This window comes from Jaculus jaculus, unplaced genomic scaffold, assembly GCF_020740685.1.
Source record: "Jaculus jaculus isolate mJacJac1 unplaced genomic scaffold, mJacJac1.mat.Y.cur mat_scaffold_37_1_1805170_arrow_ctg1, whole genome shotgun sequence".
Taxonomy (NCBI): Eukaryota; Metazoa; Chordata; class Mammalia; order Rodentia; family Dipodidae; genus Jaculus; species Jaculus jaculus.
Genome location: NW_025423493.1, coordinates 186,174 through 194,439, shown reverse-complemented (window position 1 = coordinate 194,439; position 8,266 = coordinate 186,174). Strand labels below are relative to the sequence as shown.

General features: G+C 39.1%; 1 non-coding gene and 1 pseudogene across 1 annotated transcript; both read left to right on the top strand.

Moving 5' to 3' along the window:
* Positions 1-4,431: 4,431 nt before the first annotated feature.
* On the top strand, positions 4,432-4,622 carry LOC123457359. The gene has a single exon (XR_006635002.1). It is a non-coding gene; the product is annotated as a U2 spliceosomal RNA (small nuclear RNA).
* A 780-nt stretch (positions 4,623-5,402) lies between these two features.
* On the top strand, positions 5,403-7,272 carry LOC123457342 (annotated as a pseudogene).
* Positions 7,273-8,266: the final 994 nt, after the last annotated feature.

Sequence of the window (8,266 nt, the reverse complement as noted above, 5' to 3'; positions counted from 1 at the left end):
TATTCTCAACAAAATATTGGCAAGCAGAATACAAGAGTATATCAAAAAGATCATTCACCCTGACCAAGTAGGCTTTATCCCAGAGATGCAGGGATGGTTCAATATACGCAAATCTATAAATGTAATACATTATATAAACATATTGAAGGACAACAATCACATGATCATCTCATTGGACGCAGAGAAAGCCCTTGACAAAATCCAACATCCCTTCATGATAAAAGTCCTACAGAGACTGGGAATAGAAGGAACATATCTCAATATAATAAAAGCTATTTATGACAAGCCTACAGCCAACATATTACTGAATGGGGAAAAACTGGAAGCTTTTCCACTAAAATCAGGAACAAGACAAAGGTATCCACTGTTCCCACTTTTAATTAATGTAATTTTGGAAGTCTTAGCCATAGCAATAAGGCAAGAGGCACACATAAAAGGTATACAAATTGGCAAGGAAGAGACAAAGTTATCATTTGCAGATGACATGATTCTATACATAAAGGACCCTAAAGACTCTACTAGCAAACTGTTAGATCTGATCAAAACCTACAGCCACTTATCAGGATACAAAATAAATACACAGAAATCAGTAGCCTTCATATATGCTAACAACAAACACACAGAGGATGAAATCAGAGAATCACTCCCATTCACAATTGCATCAAAAAAAAAAAAAGTAAATAAAGTATCTTGGAATAAACCTAACCAAGGAAGTAAAGAATCTCTACAATGATAACTTTAAAACACTCAAGTGAGAAACATCCCTTGTTCCTGGAGTGGAAGAATCAATATTGTGAAAATGGCAATCTTACCAAAAGCAATCTATACATTTAATGCAATCCCTATCAAAATTCCAAAAGTAATCTTCATGTAAATAGAAAAAACAATTGAAAAATTCATTTGGAATAACAAAAAACCTCGAATATCTAAAATAATACTGAGAACAAAAATAAGGCTGGTTGCATCACCATACCTGATTTTAACCTGTACTACAGAGCCATAGTAACGAAAACAGCATGGTACTGGCACAGAAACAGACACGTATATCAGTGGAACAGAATAGAGGACCCAGATGTAAGCCCAAGTAGCTACAGCCACCTGATATTCGATAAAAATGCCAAAAATACTCATTGGCGAAAAGACAGCCTCTTCCACAAATGGTGTTGGGAAAACTGGATATATATCAGCAGAAGGGTGATAATAGATTCTTCTCTCTCACCATGCACAAGAAATAAGTCCAAATGGATTATAGACTTTAACATCATACCTGAAAGTCTGAAACTGCTAGAGGAAAAAGTAGGGGAAACCCTTCAGCTTATTGGTCTTGGCATAGACATTCTGAATACAACCCCAATTGCTCAGGCAATAAAACCACAGATTAATCACTGGGACCTCATGAAATTACAAAGATTTTGCACTGCAAATGACACAATGAAAAAAGCAAAGAGGCAACCTACAGAATGGGAAAAAATCTTGGCCAGCTATATATCTGATAGAGGATTAATTTCTAGGACATACAAAGAAATCAAAAACTTAAATAATAAAGAATCAAACAAGCCAATCAAAAAATGGGCTATGGAGCTAAATAGAGCATTCTCAAAGGAATAAATACGAATGGCATATAAGCATCTAAAAAAATGTTCTTCATCCCTAGTCATCAGGGAAATGCAGATTAAAACTACATTGAGATTCCATCTCACTCCTGTCAGATAGGCCACTATGATGAAAACAAATGATCATAAATGTTGGCAGGGATGTGGAAAAAGAGGAACTCTTCTACACTGTTGGTGGAAATGCAATCTGGTCCAGCCATGTGGAAATCAGTGTTGAGGTTCCTAAAACAGCTAAAGATTGATCTACCATATGACCCAGCTATAGCACTCCTAGGCATATATCCAAAGGAATCATCTCATTTCCCTAAGGAAAAAAAAGCCATGTTTATTGCTGCTCAATTTATAATAGCAGGGAAATGGAACCAGCCTAGATATCACTTAACTGATGAGTGGATCATGAAGATGTGGCACATTTATACAATGTAGTTCTACTCAGCGGTAAAGAAAAATGAAGTTATGAAATTTGCAGAAAAATGTATGGACCTGGAAAGGAGTATAGTAAGTGAGGTAACCCAAGCCCAGAAAGCGTAGTGCCACATGTTCTCTCTCATATGTGGATCCTAGCTACAGATGATTGGTCTTCTGCGTGTGAATGAATGTTCTTAGTAGCAGAGGCCAGTAAGTTAAAAAGGAGACATAAAGGGAAGAGAAATGAAGGGAGGAGGGAACTTAATAGGTTGATATAGTATATATGTAAGTACAATGATTGAGATGGGAAGGTAATATAATGGAGAATGGAATTTCAAAGGGGAAAGTGTTGGGGAGGAGGGAAGGAATTATCATGGGAAAATTTTTTATAATCATGGAAAATGCTAATAAAAATTTAAAAAAAGAAAATTCAATGAGAAATGATTATTGGTTTAATGAAAAAGAATATGTGAGCAGCATCTGAGCACACGAAATTTTGCTGGACATCATTTGCCTTTGGCACTAGTAAATTAAAAGCTTAAGGACAAACTTTGGTAAATATTTGGGAAATTGAATAACTAATTAATTGCTGCTTAAATGTACACTAGTATATCTGATAATTTAGAACACATTTTGGCAGTTATTTTTTAACCTGGCCTGTCATTAGCAAACAATGACATCTGTATTTCTCCCAATAAAAACGAGGAGGAAATATGTTTAATCATTCCTTGTTTAAGACCGTTAGGATCAAATCAAAGTGCTTCTATGGTGTGGAAAGGTTACTCAGGTGAGAGAGTTGTTCATAAGATTATCAGATGAACTTACAATATCTGGTGAGGCTGAAGAAGAAAATGAATCTTTCATATATTGAGAAATGGGGACATATCCAAGGGTAGGTGTCGGGAGCCTTAGAGCAAAAGCCTCTCCATTTTGCCTGGGCCTGCTCATAAACTGACTCATTACTCAGAAAGCTGGTCTATCCCGCTTTCTGTTAGGTACTTCTGGAACCAGTCAGCAGACTGCTTACAGAATCTTATCTTTTGCAAAAGGCTAGTTTATGGTCAGGATGTGAAGCCTGGTGCAGTCAGGACATTAAGCCAGTTAGGCAAGATTAGATGAACACCTAATTACATCCCCTCTAATTACAACTCCTTGCCCTGGCCACATCCCTTTCCCCCTACATCTCCTTGCCCTGACCACGACCCCTTCCCCCTACAACCCTATATAAACCTACATGTAAGAATAAACTCTCGAGGCCGTGACAAATATCTAGCATGGTCTCCTTCTTGTGTTTCTTTGCCTTCTTTCATTCAGGTTGATTTTCACCTTGCTTCTTTATTCGACTCTCCGCTGCTTGGGGCAAATGGCGCCCAAACGTGAGGCCCGAGGTATGACGAAAGACCTGAATGTCACTAGAGTGGACGGCCGTCCCAGCCATTAGTCCGCCACCCCACTCTAGGGGTGAGTGAAGGTCTGCATAGAGGACACTACAGGCAAACCTCCTATTTAGCCTCTCTTCCTATCAACAAAACTGGGCATGCAACAGCCAGTAAATGCTCTTAGAGTTGCTGCCAGATCTTAAAATTGCAGTCAGGCCCATTGAGGAACCCCTAGGGAATGTTGCCCTCTGGTTTTGCCATTTCTCCTCTTTCTTTTCTATCATGGGACAGATCCTAAATAAGCATCAATTGTTGAAAGGCTTAAAACTTCTCTCAAGGCAGAAGGAACACGGGTTAAGGAAAAAAAAATTTTTTAGCAAAGAGTATAAAGGAGCTAATTGCCATAGTAAAAGATATTTTAAAAACACAAGAAATTGAGATTGCTTCAAGTTTTTAAGCAAATTTTTAAATTTTATCAGGAGGATTTGTTCTTTTTATGCGTGTGTATATGTGTATATGTGTTTATGTGTGCTCATTGTGCTTGCCAGTCGTGTCATGTTTGTGACTGTCTGTAACTAAAGAGATGAGACAGATGCAGGTGACATTCCTTTATCCTCTAGAGAACTATTTCAAGGAAATCAAAGACGTAAGCATAGAAGTTAAAAAGGAAAAGTTAAATGTCTTTTACAGGAATGAATTTGCCAGATATTTGTTCTAGGTCAACTTCACCTTACATAGTGGATCATTTAAAACAACAGAACTTCCTCTAAAGAGGTAACTTATAATTTGTCCGATATTTTAAAAAAAAAGATTGTAATGTCCTGTTACTTAAAAGTAGGAGGTAACTGATCTGACTTCTGAGCCAGCCTGCCTTAAGATAACAACACAATTTGCCTTAGCTACTCCTAATAAAATCATTGCCAAGTGTGTTATTGGTATTAATGATATAAAATTGTATTAAGACTGCTTTCTTTTTAGTAATAGGATTAATCAATTTGGTTTAGGTTTTTAATAGCCTTATAAGAATGATAATCACTTCTCAGCCTTTTGGCTAAGATCAAGTGTAGTATCTGTTTTTATCAGTCTAATATCTGATATGTCCTCTATCCATGGACAATATATTAAAAGGATTTTTGGAGCTTGGAGTTGGAATAGGAGCATACTCCATCCACTCCATGCATCGACCTGGTATTGCAGTACTTCCTGGAATGGTGCACCCCCTCGGGGGAATAAAAAAAATGAATTAAAAAAAGAATTAATGACAGGGTGAGATGAATTGATTGAAGGAACTGGAAAAGAATTTTTCAATGTTGGGACATAGAATGCTCATTAAAAATGCTTTTTGAGTGGTACTGAGAATGTCAAAGCATGTGGATAAAGATGTGTGTATGTAGGAAAGAATTTTCAGGCTAAACCTAAATGCCATGCCTAAAGTTAGAGATTCTTCAACTGTTTACAGACACTTAAGGATACTCTAAAAGTTTTATATAGGGACATAGTCTTAATCTAAATTCATCTTACATTAGACACAGGTGATGCCTATGTTAGGTGGGTCACAAAGTCATAAGTACAGATGTAATTGGAGGTTTAACCAGGTTAAATAAACACAAAAGTTGATCACCTTGTGTTTTACAAATGGGTAAATTTTCTATGGAAAAACAAACAACTTTGGAATAGAAAAGTAATGTCAGGATGCTTATCTCTGCTCTGTAATTTCATTTTGCTCTTGCTTTCCAACATATGCTACTTAAATTCATGGAAAGCAGAGGCCAGTAAGTTAAAAAGGAGACATAAAAGGAAGAGAAAGGAAGGGAGGAGGGTACTTAATCGGTTGATATTGTATATATGTAAGGACAATGATTGTGATGGAGAGGTAATATGATTGAGAATGGAATTTCAAATGGGAAAGTGGGGGGAGGGAAGGAATTAACATGGAATTTTTTTTAGAATCATGGAAAATGCTAATAAAATGTTTTTTTTAAAAGAAAAAAAAAGACCTTCAAGTACTACTGCCACACTAACAGCCAATTTTACTAAAATTGCAACATTGAGAAGTCAGGCATTGACCACATCTGCTCATTCCGTTGTGCACCATGGGATTCCTTTGCAGGGGGGAATGGCACAGTGCAGTCGTGGTGATGCCTTCCATCAGACACTGATTATCTGTCCCCCAGCTATTCAAGGTATTCCTGCTGCACATGGTAAACCTACCAGTTACTCCTCTTGTAAGTTAGGCCCCAGCCATGGAGCCACTGCAGATCCAACCAGTTCTTTCTCAGACTTGGTCTGGAAGAACACAGCAGATGCTGGTGCCTGCCTGGCAGCAGGTACCTCCCATGCCTCCTGCTGCTGCATCACTCCCTTCTGAAAGCATGGCTGGCTCACAGAGGCCTAGAGACTAGGGGAAAGTTATTTCACACAGCAGTCATTACAATTTGGTGATGCCACAACCTCTCTAACCAATCAAATAACTTTATCAGCTCCTCAACCTATTAGTGTGGGCATCACACATGTTGTCTGGCCTCAGCCTGCCACTACCAAGAAAAATAAGCTGTGCCAGAACAGGAGTAACTCATTACAGAATACCAATATTCCACATTCAACATTTATTTCTCCAAAGGTAATAAATGGGAAGGAAGTTGAGGAACTAAGTTGCATAGAAACACAGGAAAATCACAGTTCAGAAGGAGAGGCAAGAAACTGTTGTGAAGCATCTATAATACAACACTCCGATTCATCAGTTGCAGACAAACAGTGGCAAACTATAATCATCGCTAATTCCCCAAGTCCTGCAGTGAGTGTGATCACTATTAGTAGTGACACTGATGATGAAGAGACATCACCACGTCATTCACTCAGAGAATGCAAAGGCAGTCTAGATTGTGAGGCTTGCCAGAGCACTTTGGATATTGATCGGATGTGTTCCCTGAGTAGTCCAGACAGTACCCTGAGCACCAGCAGCTCAGCACAGTCTAGCCCATCCCCTTGCAAAAGTCCGAACAGTATGTCAGATGATGAACAAGAAAGTGGTTGTGACACTGTGGATGGCTCTCCAACGTCTGACTCTTCTGGGCAGGACAGTCCATTTGCAGAGAGCAATTATGCAGAGGACACTCATCAGGACACAGAACTGGTAACTTGTGCTGACTCAGAAGCCAAGCCATCTGTTTGCACTGTTGTGCTACCAATGGGAATAGAAAGTGGATTAAAAGCCGATCAGCAAATGGCCAACACAGATTCTACATGCCAGCCATTAGTAAAAGGACGATCTGCCCCTGAAAGATCAAACCAGCCTTCTGCCATGGGTAGTCGTCATCAAAAATTAACATCAGCATTCCAGCAGCAGCATTTGAACTTCAGTCAGGTTCAGCACTTTGGATCTGGGCATCAAGAGTGGAATGGAAACTTTGGGCACCAAAGACAGCAAGCCTATATCCCTACTAGTGTTACCAGTAATCCATTCACTCTTTCTCATGGGAGTCCTAACCACACAGCAGTACATGCACATCTGGCTGGAAATACGCACCTCGGAGGACATCCTACTCTGCTTCCATACCTGTCATCATCTACCCTCAGTAGTGCCACTCCAGTGTCCCACCTCCTAGCCTCTCCATGTACCTCAAGACCTATGTTACAGCATCCAACCTACAACATCTCCCATCCTAGTGTAATAGTTCACCAAGTCCCAGTGGGCATAAATCCCCATCTGTTATAAACCCCAGACCATCCATCAGACTCAGTACAAAGAAATCTTCCCACCACACCCAGTACAAAGAAATCTTCCCACCACACCCTTACATTGCAGCATCGTCTGCACATGCTGGATTTCCTCTGAGTCCAACAAAGCTCAGCCAGTATCCGTATATGTGAAAACTCAGAGAGTATATTGAGTAAGCTCGATGATGCAAACATTTGATTAAAAATAAAGACATGGGGGCTGGAGAGATGGCTTAGCAGTTAAGCGCTTGCCTGTGAAGCCTAAGGACCCCGGTTCGAGGCTCGGTTCCCCAGGCCCCACGTTAGCCAGATGCACAAGGGGGCGCACGCGTCTGGAGTTCGTTTGCAGAGGCTGGAAGCCCTGGCGCGCCCATTCTCTCTCTCCCTCTATCTGTCTTTCTGTGTCTGTCGCTCTCAAATAAATAAATAAATAAATATTTAAATTAAAAAATGTCAAAAAAAATAAAGACATGGTATTTAATAAATATTAGCCATGACACAAGAAAATTATTTTTGAATCATGTAGACTTGGGTGCAATTTAAACAACTTTGAGCTTTAAAAAAAATCTCACTTTTAATGTGTTTTGCACATTTGGTATAACTTGTCTTTGGTCATGTTATCTTCTTACATAGTAACTTTAGACAGGTGACTTATGGGAGCAGAAGTCCAGTTTTGCTCCTGCTATTTTTATAAAATTACCTGCTAAATAGTGCAAGACACGTCCACATTTGGGAAGCCATTCTGTGTATAGACTTAGAGCAACAGATGTACGTGTGTCAGAATTACATCATATGAGTAAATTGTACTATCTGTGTCCTAGTGTGTAAATGTTGGGTCACTTAACCTAAGAAATTGAGCTATTCTTTACATTGCTTGTGTCTTTTGCATGGGCAAAATGTTGCCTAGACTTTGCTCTTAATGTCCTAATAATCTCAGCTGCATTGTAAACCGTTCCCACACAGTGCCTTAAATATTTGAGGTTGTTAACGTTATTACCTATCTATAGATGTTGAGGACTGCAACACTTAAAATTCAGATCTACTCTTTAGTTTTCTTTCAGTAGAGTAAGTTCATTTTTGGGTTTGTGTGGTATGATTTTAGATAGTTGCTGTTTTTCCTCATGACAGCAGCATGTTTGCTATAGCTGA